This window comes from Sapajus apella, unplaced genomic scaffold (assembly GCF_009761245.1).
Source record: "Sapajus apella isolate SASKATOON/1434 unplaced genomic scaffold, GSC_monkey_1.0 scaffold40, whole genome shotgun sequence".
NCBI lineage: Eukaryota > Metazoa > Chordata > Mammalia > Primates > Cebidae > Sapajus > Sapajus apella.
Window position 1 is genome coordinate 6,023,827 of NW_022436980.1, and position 26,419 is coordinate 6,050,245.

At 34.1% G+C, this 26,419-nt stretch overlaps 1 protein-coding gene across 4 annotated transcripts in view; it reads left to right on the forward strand.

The window, feature by feature from the left end:
• ZBTB20 (zinc finger and BTB domain containing 20) overlaps positions 1-26,419 on the forward strand; it is a 796,445-nt gene that overhangs the window by 73,752 nt on the left and 696,274 nt on the right. Inside the window, exons 2-3 of one of the 4 annotated variants that reach the window (XM_032299318.1) lie at positions 11,108-11,153; positions 25,339-25,429. The exons of the other annotated variants lie outside the window; for them this stretch is intronic. The gene's annotated coding sequence lies outside the window, so the exon portion shown is untranslated. The remainder of the gene's footprint in view (positions 1-11,107; positions 11,154-25,338; positions 25,430-26,419) is intronic. 4 annotated transcript variants of the gene reach the window in all.

Below are 26,419 nucleotides of genomic sequence, written 5' to 3' on the forward strand. Positions count from 1 at the left end.
AATAGTGCAGGTTTTCATTTGCAAGGCAATGTTAGTATACAGCAAGACTGTGATGTCTTTTGCCAATGTGCCATTTTAATGTTGTTTTTTAAAAGAAGCTTTTCCAGAAGCCACTTGTGAATATAGTACTTATTTTTATAAATGTAGATGCTATCTGTATGTTCCAGAGACACCAGTCAAACACTGTAACTATTGTGTCTGAGATACATTTCTGCCGGTCAGTGATGGTGTATTCAGTTAAAGAATCTATATCATGCTTCTCAAAATGTTTATTTGGAAATGTAGCATTACCAATATTGTTATCCCTAAATATAATCTTTACAAATTTTAGAAACTTGCTATATTTTATGGTGAAGTCAAACATTTCAAGGTAAGTAAAGATCTGTCTCATAATAGACTCGAAGGCAAAGCTATATTATAGACTGGCTTAAATCCAGCTGGACACCAGGGGTCCTTCTCTACAACAAATTTTCTGAAAATATTGTTTACAGAGATTTGGCATATATTTGCATTATTATTATTTTTAATTATAGTATAAATCTAAATATCTATTAAGGGCCCTTGCCCTCTAGCACATAGAAATTACTTATGCATTTTTTAATATAAATGGTAGATTGAGATATTCAAGGATTGTAATCCCGGTTAAAAAGTAAGCATCATCGTACTGAAATGCAAGGAAAAGTCTTAGATATGAATTGGATATAGAAGAGTGTCATTTATTTCCAACCAAACCCTACAGATGTGTCTTTTAGGCTCTTCTGGGTTTTGGTTATATTACTATGGTCTTTCTGCTGGGGTTTAAAAATGATGATGAAGAAAGAGGAAATGTTACAGTTGGTTCTACTCCACAATTTTGAGATTTATGTGATTCCAGGGGTGTTTTAGGTATTGCTTTACATAGAATCCAGAGAATGATGATTATTTGATAAAAAGAAGTATATGCCTTTAATATGTCATTGTTTAGTTGACTTTCTTGCATATTATCACATTGAAGCATAATTAGAAACAATTTTCGCAGTTTCAGTTTGTAATGGAATTCATCAATGTTTCTTCTAGTACTTGCATGGTATCCTACAGTTTTTCTATACAATCAGATGTATTTTTATATTTTTCTATTCTGTGCCATTGACCTGTCTATGCATGTGACATTATCACATTATTTTAATTATAGAAGCTTTATAATGTGTTTTTTTTTTTCCATTTATGTATTTTATTGCATTTTAGGTTTTGGGATACATGTAAAGAACATGCAAGATTGTTGCATAGGTACACATGTGGCAGTGTGATTTGCTGCCTTCCTCCCCATCACCTACATCTGGCATCTCTCCCCTTGCTATCTCTCCCCAACTCCCCACCCCCCACCGTCCCTCCCCCTTATTTCCCCCCAACTGACTTTTATATCTAAAATGTTAGCTTCCGTCCCTACTCCTACCATTACTCTTTTTCACTGTTTTCCGGCTTTTCTTGCTTCCTTTTTATTCTAAGTGAACTTTTTAATCAACTAGCAGATCTTGAGGAAAATTTAAAACCCTGATGCATTTTTATTGAAATTGTAAGGAATTTATGAATGAACATCACAACAATTAACGTTCTTATGAGGATGAATTTTCTTATCCAAGAATCTGTTTTTTATTTTTATTTGCTCAATAACTGTTGTGTCTTGCTAAAATGTTCTATAATTTTCCTTTTGGCTTTAGGTTTAAACATATTAAGTTGACCATTTGGTATGATAGTCACTTATTTATTTACTATCTTTCTTATATACTTCCTATACTAAACAGGGTCTTTTCGTCTGTTTTCTAACTGGCTTTTGTTTCTGTATAGGAAGGCTGTTGATTTTTGTATGTTAACTTTACAGTCTCCTACTTTGCAAAATTTTCTTATTGTTTGTGGTAGCCCAAGGTAGATTTGAGTTCCTGTTCTAGTACAATGTTTAATCTTTATAAGACCATGGACAGCTTATTCTGAGTGTCTTCGTCACTTTGGGCTGCTGTAACTTCACAGTTCTGGTGGCTGGAAGTCCAAGATCAGAGTGCCAGCATGGTTGGGCTCTGGTGAAGACCCTCTTCTGGGCTGCAGACTGCTAACTCTTGTTTGTGTTTCTGGTAGAAAGACAGCAAGCTAGCTCTCAGGGATCTCTTTTATAAGAGCATGAATCCCATTCATGAGGGTTTTATCCTCATGACTTTATGTAATCCCAGTTACCTCTTAAAAGCCCCATCTGCTGTTAGCATTATATTGGGGTAGGGTTTCAACGTATAAATTTGAGCACAAACATTCAGTTCATAACTCTGAGCTATTTTCCTCATCTGTAAAATGCAGATAAGAAAGCCAAACTAGAATGATGGAGGGTAAATAAGATAATATAGTAAACACCTAGTATTTTCCCCAACACATAGTAGGCACTCTATGACTAGTATCCATTAATAATGTAACGTATTGTAATGTAAATTAGATATGTCCCTTGAGCAATTATTTTTAAAGTATGGATAATATGTAATTGAATTATTGAAGGTTTTGCATATCAGAGTTTTATGAAGAATACAGTGAATTAAATTAATGAACAAAACTTAAACTTCATAATAAACATTTGTGATTTGTCTCTAAGTGCAGGGCGCAGTGGCTCCCACCTGTAATCCCAGCACTTTGGGAGGCCGAGGGGGCATGGATCACTTGAGGTCAGGAGTTCGAGACCAGCCTGGGCTGGCCAAAATGGTGAAACCCCATCTCTACTAAAAATACAAAAATTAGCTGGGTGTGGTGGCTGGTGGCTGCAATTCTGGCTACTTGGGAGGCTGAGGCAGGAGAATCTCTTGAACCCAGGAGGAAGAGGTTTCAGTGAGCTGAGATCGCTCCACTGTGCTCCAGCCTAGGTGACACAGGCAGACATCATCTAAAAAAAAAAAAAAAAGACTCAAAGGACTGAAGATTAATTCTGAGATTATGGTATTTTGTAGCTATTTGCATGTATTTCCATTACTTCTATCTTAATTGTGATTATTGCATGTAATACTCATTAACTCTGGCAAGGTGTTTGAGAAAATGTTAGTTGTTTTTATTCCTACTATTTTGTTATTACCATTGCTGGTTTCTTCATTGCCAACTCCCGAAACCACCATATTCTCTCTGTCTCTCTCTCACTCTCCATGTATATACATATATATACACACACACAGACACACACACACATATATTCTTACACACACAAATATATTCTTAATGTTGTTCTATACTTAGACTAAAATATGTGAAATACGTGTCCTAATGGTCATTAAAATAAATATAAAATAATCATCTATAATTTTCAAATATTGAAATTAGCTAAGAGTGAAGATCTTATCAGTGAAATGTATGAAAACTTCAGTTACTTATGGATAAAATTTCTGAGGAGTTGTGAGAATGAAGAATAATTTGTCATAAAGAATTTTAGGCCCATTTTATATATAGTTTAGGGTTTACCAGAGTTCTGGCTTAGTGTGATTATTCCTCCATAGCTTTATATTGCTCTTTTATTCATTCATTCATATCAAAAACAACATAGAATATCTCTTAGTAATAACCCATTGTTCTAGATAGTGTGAGATATACAAATAACAAGTTTGTAGTTATATGAATTGCCTCTATATTTAAGAAGTCTATTAGATGATCTAGATAGGGAAGCAATGAGGCTATATGCATGGACTTTGGAGCTGAATTTTATGTTCTGAATTCCTGCTTTGAAACTCACTAGTTATTTCACTTTAGGCAAGTTATTTAGCCTGTCTGTGTTTCAGGTTCCTTATCTACAAATTGAGGCTAAAAATAGTATCTGTTATATAGGTTTGTCTTAAGGATTAAATGATTTGCTACATTTGCAGCATTTAGAGAAATACCATAGTATGTTCTTTTCAAGATACTAATTTTAATTCTTTTTGATAAATACCTAAAAGATGGAATGCTGAATTGTGTAACACTTCTATTTTTAATTTTTTGAAGAAACTCAAACTGTCTTCAATAGTGGCTTTATCATTTTGCATTTCTACCAACAGTGTACAAGGGTTCAGATTTCTCTGCATCCTCACCAACACTTGTCTTTTATTAATAACTGTCCTGACAGGTGTGAGGTGATACCTCATTGTGATTATAATTAGAATTACTCTGATGATGATAAGAGATCTTAAATATTTTTAAATATATCTCTTGGCTATTTGTATGTCTACTTTAAAGAAATCTTTATTCAAGTCTCTCTTAATCTGAGCTACTCTAAGAAAATACTGGGTAATTTATGAACAACAAAAATTTATTACTTATAATTCTGGAGGTTGGAAAGTCCAAGGTCAAGGCACTGGCAGTTTCTAAATATGGATGAGGGCCTATTCTTCATAGATGATGCCTTCTGAGCCCACACATTGTGGAAGGACAAACAGCTCATCATCTCTTTTTAAGATGACTAGTTCCATTCATGAATGATCTGTCTTCATAATTTAATCACCTCCTAAAGCTCTGCTTCTTAATACTATCACATTACAATTAAGCTTCAATATATGAATTTGGGAGAGGAGTAATATTTAGACCTTAGCAAATTCCTTAGCCCATTATTAAAAGTTGGGTTATTAGTTTCTTTGCTTTTTGCTCTTAAATTACAGGAGTTCTTTATATATTTTGGAATAGTAACCCTTATCAGATATATGAGGGGTTCCCAACCCCCTACCTCCAGGCTGCAGACCAATAATGGTCCCTCGAATGTTAGGAACTGGACTGCCCAACAGAAGCTGGGTGTCCAGCCAGTGGGCATTACCGCCTGAGCTCTGCATCCTGCCAGATCAGCAGCAGAATTAGATTTCCATGGGAGTGTGAACCTTATTGTGAACTGTGCATGCAAGGGATCTAAACTGTGCACTTCTAATGAGGATCTAACTAATGCTTGAGGATCAGTTTCATCCCTAAACCATCCCCCTGTTCTTGGAAAAATGGTCTTCCACAAAACCAGTTCCTGGTGCCAAAAAGGTCAGGAATCGCTGAGATATATGGTTTGCAGATATTTTATCCTATTCCATAGGTTGCCTTTTCACTATGTTGTTTGCTGTGAAATGGTTTTAGTTTGATATATAGCCTTACCTGTTTATTTTTATTTTTGTTGCCTGTACTTTTGATGTTACAGTTGTGAAATCATTACTATGATGAATGTTATGAAGCTTTTCCTGTATGTTTTATTCTACAAGTTTGAGAGTTTCAGATGTTACATTTAAGTCTTTAATCGATATATATATATTTTTGAGACAGAGTCTTGATCTGTCACTCAGGCTAGAATGCAGTGATGTGATCTCAGCTCACTGCAACCTCTGTCTCCTGGGTTCAAGTGATTCTCAGCCTCCCATCTTTAATTGATTTTGAGTTTATTTTTGTGTATATTGTATGATAAATGTTCAATTTTATTATTTTGCATATAAGTATTTGTTTTTCCCAGCACCATTTGTTGACGAGACTATCCTTTTCCAATTGTGTATTCTTGGCACCTTGTCAAAAATTAGTTGACCATTTATTTGTAGATTTATTTCTTGGCTCTATATTTTGTTCCATTGGTCTATATGTCTATCTTTATGCCAGCACCATATTGTTTTGATTATTTTTGTTTTATAATATATTTCTAAGCAATAAAATGTGATGCCTCCATTTTTGTTTTTCTTTCCGAAGATCAATTTAGCTATTCCTGGTATTTGTGGTTCCATTTGAATCACAGAAATGTAGAATTGACTCTATAGATCACTTTGGATATGGACATTGTAGCAATACTAAAATTTTCCAATCCATGGACCACAAGATATCTTCCATCTTTAATTTCTTTTGTCAATGTTTTGTAGTTTTCAGTATATAATCTTTAATATCCTTAATTGTCTTACTAAGTATTTTATTCTTCTTGGTACTGTTTTAGATGGGATTGTTTTTTCTATTTTTTTTTTAATATCGATCCTTGTTAATATATAGAAATGCAGCTGATTTTGTATGTTGATTTTGTATCCTGCAACTCTACTGAATTCATTTATTAGGTCTAATAGCTTTTTGATGGAGTCTTTAGGGTTTCCTAGATATAAAATCATAGAATCTACCTTTGTGATTTAATCACCTCCTAAAAGCTCCACTTCTTAATACTATCAATTGCAATTAAATTTCAATATATGAATTTGAGGGAGGGGTAATATTCAGATAATTTTACTTTTTTAATAAGTAAGTTTAATATTTGGACAATTTTACTTTTACCTTTACAATTTGGATGCCTTTTTTTTCTTGCCTGATTGCCCTGGGTAAGACTTCTAGTACTATGTAGAATAGAAGTAGCAAGAGTGAACATCCTTGCTGTGTCGCTGATCTTAGTGAAATAGCTTTCAGTTTTTTACCATTAAAATTGATACGTAGGCTTTTCATGTGTGCACTTATTATGATGATGTACTTTCCTTCTATTCTACTTTGTTGTTTATCCAAAGGAATTGAAATCAGGATCTCAAAGAGATTATCACTCCCATGTTCATTGCAGCACCATTAACAATGACCAAGATGTAGAAACAAGCTAAATGTCCTTCTATAGATGAATGGATAAGGAAAATAGTATATACCCACAAGGGAATATTATTCAGTCTTTAAAAATGAGGAAATACTATAATGGGATAACATGGCTCAAACTGAGGACACTATGTTAATTGAAATGAGCCAGTCACAGACAGATGCTATATGATTTTACTTATATGAAGTATCTAAAATAATTAAATTCATAGAATCAAGGAATAGAATGACGGTGTTTGCCAAGGGCTGAAGGGTGGGGGAAATAGGAAGTTAATAATTAATGGATGTAAAGTTTCAGTTAAGCAAGATGAGTAAGTTCTAGAGATCTGCTGTACAGCATTGTACCTGTAGTCAGCAATACCGCACACTTAAAAATATTGTACACTTAAAATTTGCTATGAGGTTAGATCTCATTTTAAGTGTTCTTACCTACGTGAAATAATGTAGTAAGGCTTCAATAAATGTTATATAACATTAAAATTATTATTAAATATAGCAGGAAAGTTAATATTATGTAACAGTAAACACAAAGTAATACAATATTTAGGGGATGGTAATATTTTTTCTGTGACTGGGGACAGTTGGGATCTGGGGAAGTTCACTGAATTAATGTTTAAATTTTGAAGTATTATTTCTGTAATGCAAAAGAAAAAATAAAAAGGTAGAGGTGAGTAAAAATTAAAACTCCTGGGGACTTTGCCATCAGAAAGATTCGTATCTGAGGCCCAGCTCCACTCCTCACTAGTAGTGTGGCTTTAGATAAACCAGGCTCTGTTAGGATTCTCCCTCCTTGAGTTGTGATCTGGTAACTCTCTCAAGGTAGTATGCTGCAGCAATAGTGGGAATAACCTAGTTAATTTCCTTTGCTCAGCAATTGCTGTGCTGTGCCTGTTGTGCAATGTCTATAAGTCAATATTTTATATACTTTGTCTAGTTTTTTAGTTGTTTAAGGCAGGAAGTAAATGCTGTTTCTGTTCATCATTTTCAGAAGCAGAAAACCAACATATTTCTATTTTACTTTCCTCCTCAACGAGCTAGGACTTAATATCTAATTCTAATAGCACAGTGTAGTTAGTTACCTTTTTTGTACTCACTAAATGGCATTACAAGTTTTAGTTTACTTATTTGCTTCCCTACTAAACTGGCTTCTTTGAGAACAGGGATTGTGGAGCTCATCTTTGTCACTACTACCAACCCACTATCAAGTTTGTACTCTGGAGCCTATCAGGCAGTTAGTGACTATCTTTTAAATTTATTTAATAACTGAATTGTAGTTCTGTGCCACACAGTGAAAACTGAATGGTATGCTAGAGATACATTTTATTCTGTAAACAATTTATGATTTTGAGGAGGTAAGGGAAATTTCTTGAGCCTTTCTTTTTAATAGAAGGTTATTCTTGAAGCATATATATGGATGAAAGAGGTAAGAGGTTGAAAATAATTAGATTATTTAAAGTTCTAGGCTATAATGGTGAAAATAAAGAATTAGCAGGATCTAGTCATTGGATGGGCATTGCTAAGAGGAAAGATGAGAAAAATGACTAACATTTTCACTAGTTATGGGCCAATTTTTTTTAGAATGAAATAGTAGGGTTTTTTTTTTTTTTTTTCTTTAATCTTCTTTACAACTTGAATGAAAGATTTTAGCATAAAACTTTGGGAGTGGAGTTTCATAACATAAAGAAGTAATTAATGGTAGGAATTTATGTAAATTTTTAGTTTATTTGCTAGAATTAAATTTGAATTTAAAATATTTTATAATTCTTAGGGAAAAGTTTATTATGAGTTAAATTTTATTGTATATGGTTACTTTAAAGAGATATGATAAATATCTCTTTATATGTAATTTTTCCTCATTATAATCTATTTGTTTATAGATATACATATTTTTCTTTCCCTGTGCTTTTTGTAGTCTTTAGAATTTATTGGTAATGGACTTAGGGCTAAAAGTTAATTTTGTGCCATTGAATGGTACCCCACCTGCAGCATGACTTAGAATAAGAGTCATTTTTTCCCAAATATATTTTAATGTTGCTTTTATAGTATCAGTTTCCATTCAAATTGTTTTCTCTTTCTGAGAGAGGTTGGAAGAGCTTCCGAGTAAGTGGAAGAGATGGTAGGAGTGAAGAATAAGAAATATTGGAAAAATCATGGAAACCCTCCAATGCCAAACATATATTTATAAAATATAGTATAATTGTAGCCATTTTAAAAGTTAAAATACTTGTAATAAGAACTTGTTTATAGTGGTTTGAAGGAGATTAATTAGAACTAACAAGTTGAATATATGATAAAGAAATAGTTCTCCCAGTGAGTTATTTTCATGTAATCTTTTGAAGAAGCAATGCTTTTCTTAAACTGTGATCTAACCTGAAATAAGTGACACAGTGTTTGAACAGTAACAGCAAATATTTGTGATACTGTGTTCCAATTCTCATTTCAGTTTCTTAAATGAACTATTTGTTACTCTTGTTATAGAATATGGCACAGACAATGACTGACATTTATTGAGTCACCCTCTGTGCTCATAACTAAACTGTGAGGTAAATATTATCTTACTGTTCTTTACAACAATCTCATAAGACAGATAACTATTTTCATTTGGCCAATGAGGAATCTAAGGCTAAAGGACATTAAATAACTTCCACAAAGTCACACATCTAGTTATGCAGAGTTCATCTGAGTCAGTGATATAATTGGTAGAAATGATTGCTAAGTCTATTGTGTATACCATTAAGGGCAATGAAAGGAGCCTCCCACATTTATCCTGTAAACAAAAGAAAGTGAGCTTTTTGGAACAGTAGTGGGGAATGGCCAGGGAGGGAGAGCCAGTGTTCTTTTTAGACTGCTAGGAATGAGTGAACTTTAATCAGAGAAGGCCAATGCCCCAGTGCAGCATTTTCTTTCAAAATTTTAGGTGCTACTTTTGATACTCTTTAGACACAGATATGCAAGGCAGCTTAAGAGCTAGATTATGCCTTGCTGTGACCAACTGAGGGGCCAAGAGCAATGGCAGCTGTAGGGCAGGTTCTTATGACTCTTGATTTTATTTGGAGCACCTCCTGTGGGCAAACTGTTACTTGACACAGCTTTTTGAGATCCTTAGAGCCCATGAGACCTGATGCCATGCGGTGAGCGTCCCATCAGTTTCATCACTGAGACCTCAAAGTCTGTGATCTTAACCAGCATGCTACTTTGTATAACAAACATATTTATTGTTCTTTGTGTCTACATCAATTACAGAAAAACCCAACACCTATTCCTGCATACAGTTTTAAACTCTGGAGTGATATTGAGTTCCAACCCAGAGGAAAAAATAAACAATTATATAATATGACCTCTTATTATAAATGGGAAACCCTCAAAAATGTATAACCAATTAGAAATTATTCAAGTTTCTTTTAATCGCAAGAGTGTTTTAACGTGGATGAATTGCAGAGATTTAAAAAAAAAAAAAACAAAAAACCTGACTTTCTCAAGTTCTGCTATAAAGAAGTCTAGTTTATTGTCTTAGTTTCAAAAGAATAGTTTTCTGAGTATTTCAAAATGTCCGGCTGGCTGCCCCTTCCATTCTCTTTGGAAGCTTCTTTGTCATCCTCATGGCACATCCCTCTGGCATGCATGACCAGCTGCAAGCTAAACCCTGTGGAATAAGAATTCTTTCATCTCTTTGTGTGATGTGTTTCATTTTCAGAGTTTGGATGATCCTCTTCGGCAGCAGCAGCAGGCATTGTTAGTTTCAATAGGCGGCCTGGATGCACAAGAACAGTCATCATAGAGAGACAGGCTCTCAGGGTCCATCCCTTCATGTCATAGTGCTGTGTTAGATCACTTTCCTCTGCTGGATTAATGGCCAGAGAAAAAGGGAAACAAACTGTCCCCAAAGGAATCCAATTAAAGTACTTGAACTTCACTGACGTCTCTCCTATTGTTTTCTTAACTTCCTAACCTATGGTTAATTATTCTGACCAGTGGAAAGAAACAGCATAAACACAGGAATTATCTTAAATTCCCTACTTTGTTTAGTTTGTAAAGGCATCAAAATTTTACTGTGCAGGATGGAATACTAATTTGGTATAGTTGAAATTTTTTTTGGCTAATCTTTCTATTTCTTCCCTACTATCCTCACCAAAGTCATGCCAGAACTTACTGTACAACACTCCTTGGCTTCTGGAATTTTCTCTCTGCTCAGTCTACATTACAGCATTAGCTCATTCTGAGCCCTTTAGCTTCCTGAAATCTCCATTTGATCTCACACCCATGCCTGTGATATTCTTTCCCTGGTTAATCAAGAATTCTCTATATCTACTCTGCCATCCATGCCACTGTAAGTAGGAAAGTAATTTAGGCTTCTGAATCACAGCCTTGTCATTTGTGAAATGACCTCCCTTGACTCTGAAATTCTGTGTCCAAAATATAAACTAGGATTTCCAGTAATAACAATTTATATGTATAAGATGATTGATAGTTTGCAGAGTATTTTTATGTATTTTATTTTATATATTTCTGACTATAGTTTTGTGAGGAAAGAACCATTATTATTATCTCTTTTTTTTTTTTCTTTTTCCAGAAAAGGATACTATAGCTCAGAGAGGTGAAGTGATTTTCCCCATCAAGTAAGTAGTAACTGCCTGAACCTCAACTTAAATTCATAGTTTTCCCCACCAAGAGGTGATGGTTTTCTCTAGTAAGGGAGTTTCTTTCTTAAAACCTTCGTTTCTTTATTAATTATTTTTTTGTGTGTGTGAGTGTATATAGTTATGCTTCGGGTAGGAGTCTTCTTATGCTGAATTGAGTTTGGGGTGGAATTTTGTGCTCTTAGTTTTTGTCAGTGAAGAAGTCTCCTATAATTTCTAATTAAAGAAAGATAAGAAGGAATATATTACTTTTCTAGTGTAGAATTTTGGTAGCATTGCGAACCTCTCTGCCAAAGTTATTTGTATTTCTTCGTCATAAATCCATTCTTCCAGAAAGCTAATATACCTATTAAATGGTATTATTTATGATTAGGAAATGATAGATATACAGTAGACTCTCTCTTAGGTTATTCCTGCTTCTGGCCAACAGAATACTCTGAAAAAAATGGTTTGTTTTTGTTTATCTGTTTACCTGCTGCTATGCTTATCTAGAGTCATTTGTGTTTGTTTTCAAGTTTGTTTATGCCAATTAAATGTACAATTGTAATTTAATTATGCAAACTGATGAAATATGAGTTCCAAAATATAAAGAGTTGTTGATATATAAGATTTAAGTGAGTGCCTTGGAAAGACTTTCTGAAGGTGAATTGCTAAGACAAATTGCAGTTTAAATAGCTGTGGGCTACACAATTGTGAAAGATTGCCTTAGTTGGGGGTGAAAGAATATAAAAAGCCTGGAAGGATCCCTCAATTAGTTTGCTTTCCAAGTACCTTTAAGCTGTCACGGAATTTAAATAAACCCAAACAGGAAGTCATAGGTGATACATTGTGGTGTCGTTTAAGCAAGAAGAACAACGTGAAACTTTACGTAGCAGATCAAGAGTCAATGACAGCCATTGGTCTTACATTACAAGGTTGAATGTTGGTAAATAATTTCATGGTTTTTTAAATTATTATTATACTTTTAGTTCTGGGGTACATGTGCAGATCATGCAGGATTGTTACATAGGTATACACATGCCATGGTGGTTTGTTGCATCCATCCCCCCCATCATCTACATTAGGTATTTCTCCTAATGTTATCCCTCTCCAATTCCCCCACCCCCTGCCATACCTTCCCTAGCCCCCCACCTCCCAGCAGGCCTCGGTTATGATGTTCTCCTCCCTGTGTCCATACGTTCTTATTGTTCAACACCCACTTATGAGTGAGGACATGAGGTATTTGGTTTTCTTTTTTTGTGTCAGTTTGCTGAGAATGATGGTTTCCAGCTTCATCCATGTCCCTGCAAAGAACATGAACTCAGCCTTTTTTATGGCTGTGTAGCATTCCATGGTGTATATGTGCCACATTTTCTTGATCCAGTCTATCACTGTGGGCATTAAAACCAACCCGAGTAATTTCATGTTTTAACTTTAAATAAGCTAAATATGTTAAAATCAATTTAACCAGTTTCTTTCTGTATCTCAGTGTCATTTTGTGTAAAATGAAGATGAAAATAACTTTACCCAACAAGAATTTTATTTTTTGTATATGAGGATTAAATGAGATATATAATACCTAGAACAATGCCTGGCACAAGTAACATACTAAAACAAGTTAGACATCATCATTATCAATGACAGACTGAGATTGTCTTTTGTACGGCTTATGTATACTTATATTACAAGTATAATATTATGGATCTTTGCTGCTAGCTTTTAGAATATTTTAGCAGCAATGCATACTAGTTCTGTTTAGGTAAGCAGGGAAATTCTGTCTATTTTCTGCCTCCACCCTACCATTTCTTTTTCAGGATTTATGGGAAGAGTAAGTTTGACTGTAACTACCTATGTCAGTACATGCTGAGACATGAGATCATATGTGTGACACAAGTAAAAGTGCTATATGTAGTCTCAGCTGAATCCTATCAGAAAGCCTGGGATATAGAGAGTTTGTGGCATATTGGTGGAGGTGTGTGGAATGCTTAAACACTACCTGCCCATACTGAACCTAGATCTAGCCAATGTGTTTCTGATTTAAATGGGCAATCAGCTTCACACAGTTCTCTCCCAATTGAAAACAGAGAGGAAACAAAACAAAAAGAAGCAAGTCTTGACAAAAAAGATTGTTAGTTAAACTAGAATAGTCGTATGGTAGTAGAACACTGGTTCTAATGCTTGGCATTGTACTGTATGCCTTCCATTCCTGAATGCTTCTGCTGACTGCTAGGTTACGTTTTCATTAATGAATCCACATTTAGAAACTGCCTTTTTTGGAGGAGAATTAGCTTTTACCTGCTTTCTTTCTGAATGCTTGCACACACAATTTTGTATAATTTCATATCCTGATTTATTCCCTAAGAATGTGCTCTTCATAGAAAAGAGACTCAAGCTTCAGAGTAGGAGATAGCATCAATACTGCTGATAGTATCATTTTTGGTTTGAATATTATAATGGTTGATTCAGTGCTGGTGGCATAAGAATGAATGCACTATCAACCTTTTTTTTTCAAACAAGCAATGCAGTGCCATCTACAGTGATTTACTGGATATTTCTCTAATTTTAAAAAATAAAGTAAGTAGGTAGGAAAGTGGAGTTTGAAACATTTTCCAAAGTTGAAAAAAAAAATTAAACGATATAATCTAAAGTTAAGTGCCCATTTGCTTTCTTAAATATTATAAGTATCACTACTGGTCACTTTCCAGGCCTATAATGGAATTTAGGTCTGTTTGTTCTTCAGATTATAGTGTAGCTTTACCTGTCGTGAAGCTTTTGGATAAAAGAAATACCATTGTTCTGTATCATGACTTATCATGGCATTGGAATTCCCTCAGTTCATTACTATCTATGAATATTATTCACATTTCTTCTCTGCTCTTTCTTATGCTTTTATTTCAGTCTTTACATAGTCTACCAGTTTGAACTGTCCTCAGCCTTTTGCTCTCAGATATATCTTCTTCATATTTTTTTCTTTATTCTGCAGTGTGTCATTATTTTGTTAACATATATCCTTCTTTTTAACCTGTACTGTTTATTCCTTAGTTTGTTGATTTAAATTTCACCCATTTTGTTTCTTTAGATACACCATTCCCAATTACTTTACATGAACACAACAGTAAAACATAAAAAATAGGTAGCATCCCATAAAATCATAGCCTTTATATACCATACAATACATACTATTTATATAATGGGTTAGATATTCACACTTCTATCCAGTAGGGATCTATACATCATACTCTTTTGTTAAACCTGATATTTTTAAGGAGGTAAGATATGAGAGTGTTTCCTTTTTTACATGACATACCTGTCAGTCAACATGATATTCAGAACCCATTGTTAAGTACCTTTCTAGGCAGAGAAAAGAACCAGTTTCAGTTTGGATATGTTTGAAGTACTCTGTTCTTTTTTTTTTTTTTTTTTTTTTTTCTTTCTTTTCTTTTTTTTTTTTGAGACGGAGTTTCGCTCTTGTTACCCAGGCTGGAGTGCAATGGCGCGATCTCCGCTCACCACAACCTCCGCCTCCCGGGTTCAAGCAATTCTCCTGCCCCAGCCTTCTGAGTCCCTGGGATTACAGACACGCGCCACCATGCCCAGCTAATTTTTTGTATTTTTAGTAGAGACGGGGTTTCACCATGTTGACCAGGATGGTCTCGATCTCTTGACCTCGTGATCCACCCGCCTCGGCCTCCCAAAGTGCTGGGATTACAGGCTTGAGCCACCGCGCCCGGCTGAAGTACTCTGTTCTTAACTCCTATTCCTGAATTGGCCCAACTCCTTGATATTTTACATTTTAAGTTGTGGATTAATGCATATCTCTAACTGGCCCAGGATGGATTGCTAAACTTGATGTGATGGATTAATCCTAATCCACCACTACCAGTGCTTTGCTGCAACAATAAAATTGCGTCAGGCAAGCAAGTTAGCTGTAGTGCATAATAATGGCAAGCATATCATGGAAAATGAAGTTGATATGGTAGAAGAAGTACACAATTCAAGTGCATGTGCAGGTACAATGTTTCTGTTCTTTTTTACTTAGGAGGCAGTTTGAATATCATTATAGTGGTATAAAAGGCAGTAACTTGATCAGAGTTCTAGGCAATAAAGTTTCTATTTATCTGTATCAGAGGGACGTGCTATGGAAGACAATCTGAAGATAAGAATACTAACAATAGAATCATCTTTTTTTACTCATTTTTCAAATAGCATATGTCTTTCTGTTATGTTGAAAATTTTCACTGTGTTATTTGTTGAATGATTTAACATATGTCCAACTAAAGATTAGATTGATGTTCCATATAAAGATCTGCTGAAAAATGTATATATATATATATATATATGTATAAATTTTTAAATAGGTACTCATGACATTTGGCTAAATTGATCAACTATAATAATAAATATCATTAAATTATTGGTCTTATCAGGTAGTAGAAAAATAATTGCTTCCTTGGTTTGTGGGTGATGTTTTTTAGAATTTTGTTTATTTATTTTTTTATTTTTTTACTTTTTCTTTTTTTTTTTTTTTTTTTTTTTGAGACAGAGTTTCGCTCTTGTTACCCAGGCTGGAGTGCAATGGCGCGATCTCGGCTCACCGCAACCTCCACCTCCCAGGTTCAAGCAATTCTCCTGCCACAGCCTCCTGAGTAGCTGGGATTACAGGCACACGCCGCCATGCCCAGCTAATTTTTTGTAGTTTTAGTAGAGATGGGGTTTCACCATGTTGACCAGGATGGTCTTGATTTCTTGACCTCGTGATCCACCCGCCTCGGCCTCCCAAAGTGCTAGGATTAGAGGCGTGAGCCACCGCGCCCGGCCCTACAATTTTATTTAATCATTTACTAATTCACTGTGCACTTATTATGTTGGGGATAGTATTTGGCATAGTAGGGAACATAAAGATGATTTAGACACAGCCCTGTCTACTTAAAGTGTGTAGTCTAGTGGTATGGTATGCTACATTCTTATATTTCGTTCTTACTATAATAATGTGTTAATTCCTTAATTATTTCACATCATAAAAGTCTATTATTGTATGGTCTCATATTTAATTTACATCTTCAGTGTTCCTTATGCTGAATTTAATGTACTACCAGTATATTTAAACAGATTATAATTCCTAAAAGATAAAAATATTATAAATATAAATATAAAAATATGGTAAAAACACTTTAATAATTTTATATGGTTTTAACTGGTTTTTAATCTTTTCACTCTCTTTTGTTGGACGTTTTTATTTGGGAGAAGACAGAGGAAGGAACAGCTGGCATTTGGTGTTGAAATTCAGTGTGAATAGAAACCCAAGAGGAGACTTTTGATTATCTAATTTCTAGTTCCACAAAACACAAGGTGATGAGCCACAGGAGATGAGGATGGAGGGATAAACAGGTGCCTATCATGAAGTGCCTTATGTATGCCATACTAAGAAGCTAGAAATGAGGTGGGATCCTCTAAAGGGTTTTAAGTGAGGGAATGACTTCTTAGTTCTATTGAGAAAAAGCTCTTCAGCAATTGAGTGTGGAAGAAGGGGTATAAAGAAAGGAGACCAGAGTCTGTGAGACTGTTAGAAGACAATTCATGGAAAACAGGGTAAAGTATAGTGAGAGGTGAGGTCATGAACTGAAACAGTGACTGTGAAGCTATGAGGAACATAAGAGGGATGGATTCAAGAGATTGTTAGGAAGTAGAATTGATAAGATGTCTCAGCGGAGGGGTGGAAATTGGGTGTTGTTAAGAAAAGGAGAAATTTAGGATGACTCTCAAGATATTTTTCTTGAGTACCTGGATGGTGCCATTTGCAGGAAAAAAAAGGACTATTTTAGCAATAGGTTGGTGGCCAGTCAGAGATCAAGGAGGAAGTGAGGATAGAAACTTAGGAAAGATATAAAAGATTTATTTGAATTTCAAACACAGATTTACCTTGCTTTGGGAAAACATGATGTGATTCTGTGACCTGAAACAGTAAAAGCTAGGATAAGTGTGGCATGCTGAAGCTGAGTAAGGTGAGTGAGTTTCATGGGAGAATATTGATTAGGAATTTCTACTAGTAGAAAATAGGGTGTCCAGAGTCAAATATTTATTCTTGGAGTCATTGTTTCCCAGATTTTCTTTAATGAAAGCTTTCCTCCATTTCATATCCAATAGCTAGACTGGCTCATTCAAATGTGTTAACCTTAGGATGTGTCTGGTCGTCTTTGGTGAGTCGTTATTTTAAGGGGGTATCTATGTGAGGAGGCACTATGGTAATGAAAGCGAGTCAAATACCGAATGTATGGATTGCTATTTAAACAATTTTGCATGAACCACTTAACCTCTTTGGGTTCCCATTTTCTCACTTCTAAAATAAGAGGGTTGAATAAGATGATCTCTGATAACCTTTTATAGTAAGAGCCCTATGATTTTATGACCCTGTGAATAGCATGATTATAGCTATAGGATTAACATCTTTGGGAAATGTAACAACACATTTCCAGTTAAACTTGGAGATTGAACACATGTTTTTCCTTGTTCCTTCCTAATAAGGGACTAAAAATTTGAGCAAAAGACCAAAAATTTATAAATCCACAGGCATAAGGAAGAGGAAGCAACATGTTAAAGACATACTTCTTTTGGGAGATGTAAAGAGGAATTGGCAGAACTGGAAAAGCTGAATATATATGACTGGAGAGTGTTGTGTGAGAAACAAGACAGTTCATGCTCCAGATCCTGTTTAAGAATTAGAGGGAGTCTGTCCTGTGGGAAACAATAGCTGAAGTAAAAATAAAGTATAATTAATATACTCAGAGAGACAGCAGAAGATACTGCTTCTATGAAACATGACAAGAGTATATTAAAAGAAGAAATAATGAGAGAATAAGCACTCTTATAATAGCTGAAATAATAGCTTTTATATGATTGAAATTTTCCTGAAAATAGAGCAAAAAAGTCAAATAAATGGAAAATAGGAGAGAAAATATAAAATCAGACAAATGATCCAACAAGTTAAAAATCTGATTAATGGGAAGTTCAGAAGACAGGGGAGAGCAAAGAAAATGATAGGGAGGAAAGTGTTATAAAAGTACATGGTAAAATTTTTCATCTCTCAGGGACATGAAGTTCCAGTTTGGAAGGGTCTTCTGGGTGCCTATAGAAACTGTGAAAGCAAATCCACACCAAGATATATAATTGGAACATTTAAGAATCGCAGTAACAAATACATGATAATAGAAAGTTCCAGAAAGAAAATATGAGTCCCATACAATTGGGTCAAGAACCACAATAGTATCCGATTTCTTAATGACAACATTCAAAGCTAAAGGATGTGGCTTTAAAATTCAGAGAGAAGGCCAGGCATGATGGCTCATGCTTATAATCGTAGCTACTTGGGAAGCTGAGGCAGGAGACTGACTTGAACCTGGGAGGCAGAGGTTGCATTGAGCCAAGATTGCGCCATTGCAGTCCAACCTGGGAAATAGAGTGAAACTCTGTCTCAGAAAAGAAAAAATTATGAAAGAAAATTACTTTTAACTTCGAATTCTATACCCAAACTACCAATTAGGTATAAGGGTAGAAAAAACATTTTTGTTTTTAGACACATGGTTTTCCAAATGTATCCCTCACACTTGCTTTCTCAGGAATTGTTTCAAGGATATGCTACATCCAAATGAGGAGAAACTGAGGAGAAAAGACCAAGATAGAGGGTTCAGGAAACAAGTGATGAAAATGAGATGAGAAAGGTGATGGAAAGCTTCTGGGTAACTGCTGTGCACTGATCTTAAAAATAAGCAGTCTTTACTTGAGCTACAAGCTGGAGAACTCCAGAAAGGGATGTCTTCAGGGGAAAGAATTAGAATAGGATTCTTCATTTTAAGAGTGTGAAATATTGTATTTAGGGAGGTTTTACAATTCTGTTGTACACCTTGAGAAGGGGTGGGGGGCAAAGTGATAATATTAACTATAGGAAGCAAATACTGTTACTACTCAAGGTACCAAATGTATTCAAAAATACTACTTTACTGATTGCTGGAACGATGGAAGAAAGGGAAATGAGGTAGTATCAAGGAACTTCTTTCATGATAGGAAATTAATATGTCTAAAATTTATAAATGAAAATAACAATATAAGCGTATTTAGAAATGAGACAAATGCTAGAATGAGTTTTGGCAGAGGGTCAAAGTTTTGGATACAGGATGCTGTATTTTGTGTAAACTTTGTGGTACTATTTAACTGTTAAGCTATATATATGTACACATATAAATATGTGCATGTGTTGCTTTGACAATAATGAGAAATTATAACTAAAATTCTAACAAACTAGAAATCTAAATGCTATGAGCTGAGTGTTTGTGTTACCTCAAAATTTATATATTGAAAACCTAATCTTGAATGTGATGGCATTTGTACATGGGGCCTTTGGGAAGTAATTAGGCCATGAAAGTGGTGCCCTCAAGACAGGAATAGTGCCCTTATAGAAGCTTGCTTCTACTCTGTCTCGTGGCTCTCCATCGTGTGAGGACACAATAAGAAAACTAGTGTACTATACACAAACCAGGACAAGGGCATTCATGAGAACCTGGTCATGCTGGCATTCTAATCTCAGCCTTCTCAGCCTTCAGAACTGTGAGAAATATATTTTTGTCGTTAAATTCTGTTGTTTAACCCAGTCTATGGTAATTTATTATTATTGCAGCCTGAACTAAGATATCAAGTATTTTGGACTTTGATTTTTCAGGTAGTAGAATAACTCATGATGAAGTATATACATTTTCGTTATCTGCAGTAATCAGATTTATATCTTGACATTGTATTTGAAGGGGTTTTCAGGTGCTGTTTGAATGGTAAAAACAATGATGAATTATCTAAAAATTGTTGCTGCAATTCTGAGACCTTAAATATATGTTACGAAATTTTAAAAGGCATTAATTATTGATGGCTAAGGAGAAATAGAAGAAGACAGATAAACTTTCATTTGGTTTGGTAGATATTATCATAAGACAAATTAAACATAGTTGTTTTGTTAAACAAAGAATAGCTTATCTTCATTCTAAGTAGTTTTTAAATACTTAATATATTTTTCTCTCAAAAGCATTTAATGGCTAGTACATCTATTCTCACGGAATGTTTTTAACTATTTGCTGACTCATTAGCTATTCATCTGTTGCTAATATGAGGCACTTTTGTTGTGGTTTACAAAAATATGGAGGTTATGTGATTTGGTGCATGCATTTCAGAATTTAGATTGTCTTTTAATAATCAAAAACATGCTTTGCCAAAAATCTAGTATGAGTGTGCTCAAAATATCAAGTGCCTTTTGAATTTTTAAAATAAAAACATTCCAACAATAAAAACCCAACAACAAACAAACAAAAAAACCCAGAAGTTGTCTTGTAAACAAAAGTGTTTAGCAGACATCCTTAAACCTCCTTGAGAGAATTTTTAGAACATAAGAGAGGCAGATGCAGAGACCAAGATAGAAAGGGGGGAAATTTCTCCTTGAATTTTTCTTTTAACCAAGGACATTTGGTATTGAGAGGAGAAGGAGGAGAGAATAAACGTAGAAAGAACATGATTTGTCCCAAAGATTTATTTTGTAATTGTAGCTTATAAAGGTTTTCATTGATAGTGTATGGGAGGGGGAATTGTAAGTTTCAATGCCGACACTTTGAAGAGTTGCACTGTTGTTGCAGCTGCTTGGGCAGCCTTGCTCAAACATCAATGGTGCATTGTGGCAGTTTGCTCTGCTTCCCTGTTTCTGATGGACGTTCTCCAGGCAGTGAAGGGCAAAGGGGCTGGCAATGCTGGTAACTGGCATAATAGGAGTTGCTGGATCAGTTTTGAGTGTATGTGTGTGAACTGAACATTTAATGACAAATTCTGTACTATGGTTAGTCTAAACTGAGTATCAGAATGTACTTCATGTTCAATTAATGTAGATTGTATATATTTTTATACTGTCATTTTATAGCATAGGGTGCATAATGTTTAGGGTGCATAATTTGTAGTAGTTGGTAAAAAGGACCAATGCTTGTAGCCTGAAGAAAAAAAATTCAAGATATACTGAAATATAATCACACTGAAATATTTCCATCATAAAATAAATAATTGACTTTTACTGTTCATAATATTTTATTGTTTTTAAGGATACCTGTACTAAATAGTTTTAGCTGTTTATGAAAATCTGTTCTGATTTTTTTATTTGCTTTCTTTTGTGTGTTTACAAGAACAGTCTAATTTGCTATTTTAGAATCATAAAATTTTAGAAGAGATTTGAAAATTCACCTTATACTGAATAGAGCCATTACTTGACAGAATATGACATAATGTTCAGAGATGATACAGTGAACGCAGAGATGATAAACGAATATTTTGCCTATATATTTTTTTGCCACCAAGAATAATCTTCAAATTAGAAGAAAAGAATGGAAATCAATAAATTGGTTAATAGGAGACTATTTTGGCAAATTTAAAATCAAAGTTTGAGAACTTTTATTTAAGAATGAAAATGACCATAATTTTTTTTTAAAAAACCTGCTTATTTATATAATTTGTGTTTTTCGAAGCATCACAATGCATATATTCACTGAATCCTTATGGCAGCCCTGAAAAGTAAAGAGGGATGACTGCACTTTACAGGTGAGGAAACCTAAAGGAAGCAACTAAAAAGTTTTAAGCAGTAGGCAGTGGGTCATACCTTTTCATTTATTCCCATTTACTAATCACGATACTCCAAGAAAAGGTTATTATCTCCATTTATAGATGTGTTAACTGAAAGTAAATATATTTTTCAAGCCACACTGCTGTCCATCAGAGCAACTGGAATCCAAACCTAAGGACTTTTGCTCCAAATTCTGTACTTTTTCCATTGATTATCATAACTTCCAGAAATGATTACATTTGGAGAATTGGAAGATATAAAATAATGGATACAAGCAAATATATAAAATGTTAAAGTTGAATTCTCTAACCTACAGAGTTAGCTTTATCTCCTGCAAAATTCTGAAATATTGAATAGATTATTTGTGAGCATGTAGAAACTAAGGTGTTTACTAAGAGCTACATCATTATTTTATCAAGAGCAAGTCATGTGATACTATTCTCATTTCTCCTTTTTTGATAAAGTTAACTAGGTTATTCACCTAGAAAATTTGCAAACATACGTATATTGGTGTAAACAGGGATTTGACAAAATTATGGCAGTAGATTCAGGAAGATTCATAAGTTATTTGAAAAACCTCACCATGTAGTCATGTTTAATTTGTTTTCTGAGGCAAATATTTGTGAGTAGCCTACTAAATACAAAGCAATTTACTATCCACTGTGAGTTATCTTTTTGAAAAAAGAGAGTAAAACATGGAAGCTCCTTTCAAGAACTTAATTGCTTAGTATAGAAGCTGAAAAGAAAAAATATAAATCACATAAATGCCCTGTGATGAGTATCTTAAGAAAGCATCTTCTTGCATGGATCACGGGGAAAGCCTTCCTGTAGATGTGGCATTTTAACTAAAACTGAATTATGGATAGGGTTTGCATATAAAGAATGGTTTGCAAGTGATAACATTACCTCACATTCATTGACTATATGTTGTTTCTTTTATTCTTCATAACAATCCTTTAGATATAGATTCTATATTATTATTTATACATGGACATGATGATATGAAGTCACAGATGCTTTAAGAATAACTTGCTTTATAAACTAGTTGGGTCAGGATTTGAACTTAGACAGTTTGCCCTAGATCTCATTCTCTTAAAAATAGAATCAAGAAAATGGGTGTTAAAGGAGGTTGTTTGAGTAGCGATACACAGTTCAGCACGGCTTGAATATAGGTATGGCCAAAGGAGGATGGTAAGTGACCTTGTTTGATCTTGTTATCTTCAATAGTATTTTATATACCAGTGGTTTGGGTGAGAAGGAATTCGTATACAATTTTCAGATTATTCAAAGATGAAACACTGAATAAATATAATTCCTGTATTTTATTCCAAAATATTAATGACATAACCAGATATCACATAAAAGACATGGTTCTTGAAAAGAAAGCCTGAAATTTATATGACATAATAGAGAGAGGTATACATTTAAAAGTAATATCTTCTTCTGTTGCATAGGAAAAATGTTATGCTTGGATATACTTTCCTGATCATAATGTACAGAAGGGAAACCTAAACAGAGCACAGTGATCACACAGAGACTAGGAGATAGAAATTCAAATTCAGGGAGATGAGGCAGAGGGATTTGCAGGTAGAATACTGGAGGAAAGGAGATATGCAGACAAGGAGCTTCAGAAATCTGTAAAGGGATTGCCTTGAGCCTATTGAATACTGAATATTAAACTGTGCATACTTTGGGTAAACCTCTAGAAAACTGGCAAAGAACAACCAGAGAGCTGAAAGGTGAAGCACTCCCAGAGCTTTTGAGAGTTGGAAGTGTTTGAGTTTTTTTCAGCCAAAGTAGAGAGACCATGTTAATAACCAGGGAAATGAGACCCCAAAAAGGATAACGCCCTTTCAGTAGGGCCTAACAAGCCTGCCCTAATAGAGCTTAAGGATAAGACTCAAAAGAACCAAATTAACCTGCAAGCTATTAACCAGCCTGCCAGAAAATGTCTAATATTTTTTAGGGGAATTCAACAAAATTTAGCACTCAACAACAAAAAGTTTATGATGAATGACATCAAACTAAAATTAAAACTGGAAAATGTGACATGTAACCAGGAAAAAAATTACCCATGAAAAAAGATTCAGAAATGTCAGAGATGATGGAATTAGAAGAAAAATATTTTGTAACAGCTATTATAAATATGATCAAGGATTTAAAGGAAAACTTGACTATGATGAGGAGAGAAATGAGTGACATAAAAGGGAACTAAATAGAACATTTTGGGATGGAAAATATATTTGAAATGAAAAAAATTACTACATTGGTATAACAGAAAATTAGATACTACAGAAAAAGGATTAGTGAATATGAAGACGTAGCAATAGAAACTATCCAATCTGAAGCACACTCACAATCTGAGAAAAAAAGTGGAAACAGACACACAAATAGAACCTCAGAGATTTATGGGACACTATGAAGCGATTTAACACGTATGTTAGTCCCAAAAAAGGAGGTGGGGAAGGAAAGCAGAAAAATTACTTGGACAATTAAAGGCTAAAAGGAAATATATATATATATATATATAAAAAATTGTATATAATATATGTATAGTATCTATATATAATATATATGCTATATATATAAATTATATATAAAATATATAATATATATAAATTATATGTTAAATTATATAATCTATATATGATACATATAATTACATAAAATATATGAATATATAAATATATAATTCTATAAATATATAAGTAATAAATATATATTTATATATAATTATATATGTTTATAAATATATAAATAAATAAATAAATATATATATATATATATATATATATATATATATATATATATGGGGGGAGAGAGAGAGAGAGAGAGATATGGAGTCTTACTCTGTTGCCCAGGATGGAGTGTAGTGGCACAATCTTGGATCACTACAGCCTCTGCCTCCTGGATTCTAGCGATTCTCCTGCCACAGCCACCTGAGTAGCTGGGCCTACAGGCTTCCCCCACCGCGTTCAGCTAATTTTTGTATTTTTAGTAGTGACGGGGTTTGCCATGTTGGCCACACCAGTCTGGAATTCCTGACCTTAAGTGATCTGTCCGCCTCAGCCTCTGAAAGTGCTGGGCTTATAGGCATGACCCACCATTACCGGCCACTGAAAGTATTTCAAATTTGACTAAAACTATATTTACAAAGATCTAGAGATTTCAACTATAAGAGGAGAAAAATGAAGGAAATGACATCAAGATACATGATACTGAAATTGTTGAGAACAATTGATAACAAGAAAAATCTCAAAAAGAGACAGGAAGTGGAGGCATTATATATAGTAGGAAGACACAAATATCAAAGACTTCTTGTCAGAAACAATATATACTAGAAGACTTAGAATTACGTTGATATGGTTTGGCTATGTCCCCACCCAGATCTCATCATGAATTGTAGTTTCCATAATCTCCATGTGGTGGGAAGGACCCAGTGGGAGGTAATTTAATCACAGGAGTGGTTACCTTCATGCTGTTCTCATGATAATGAGTGAATTCTCACAAGATTTGATGGTTTTATAAGGGGCTTTTCCCTCTTTTGCTCAGCACTTCTTGCTGCTGCCAAGTGAAGGATGTGTTTGCCTCCTCTTCTGTCATGATTATAAGTTTACTGAGTCTACACCAGCTGTGCTGAACTGTGAGTCAATTAAACTTCTTTACTTTTTAAATTACCCAGTCTTGGGTATGTCTTTGTTAGCTTGAGAACAGACTAATACAGACATCTTTAAAATGCTGAAAGAAAAAGATAGTCAACCAAGAATTCTATAAAATAAAGACTTTTTGAGACATAAAATTTGAAAAAGAAATTATCACCCACAGACATGGACTTCAAGATGTGTTAATGGAGGTTCTTCAGGAAGAAGGAAAATGATTCCAAATAAGATGGAAATTTATAATAACAAAAAGTAAAGAAGAATACCAGAAATGGTAAATATATAAGTAAATATAAAACAGTTTAAAAAAATTTATTTAAAAGATAATCAACTCTTTGCAGCAAAAAAAAAACCAAAAAACAATACATTATATGTTATATAGTAGTAAGATGTTTGACATAAATTACATAAATAATTGGAGCTGAGAAATTGAAATGCATTGTTGAAATGGTCTGATATTATATATGAAGTGGTATATTATTATTTCACGGTAGCCTTGATAAGTTAATGTTACATATTGAAAACCCTATAATAATTACTACAAAATAAAAATACATAACTAATAAGGCCAAAATGGAGATAAAATGGAACATTGATTACTCAACTAATTCAAAAGGAGGCAGAAAAAGAGAAAAAAAAAAAAAAAAAACTCATGAGACCTAAAAGAAATAGGAAGTTAATGGATTTAAACTTACTCGTATTAATAAATCAATGACAAAAATTGCAGTCAATAATTGCAAAAACAGTTACAATAGAAGCTCATCCACCAGAGGTGTTGGAGAAGACAGAAGGATGATGAGACCGTGTTAACTTTTTTATACTATAATAAGTTTGAAAATTATGTTTAAGTAATTAGAGTATGCAGATTATTTTTATTATCAAGAGAGAATTTATACAAGTACCTATATTCTGGAGTAGATAAGCTCAAAGTATGCTACAACAGAATGACTCCCAACTCCTTGAGGCTCTCATTA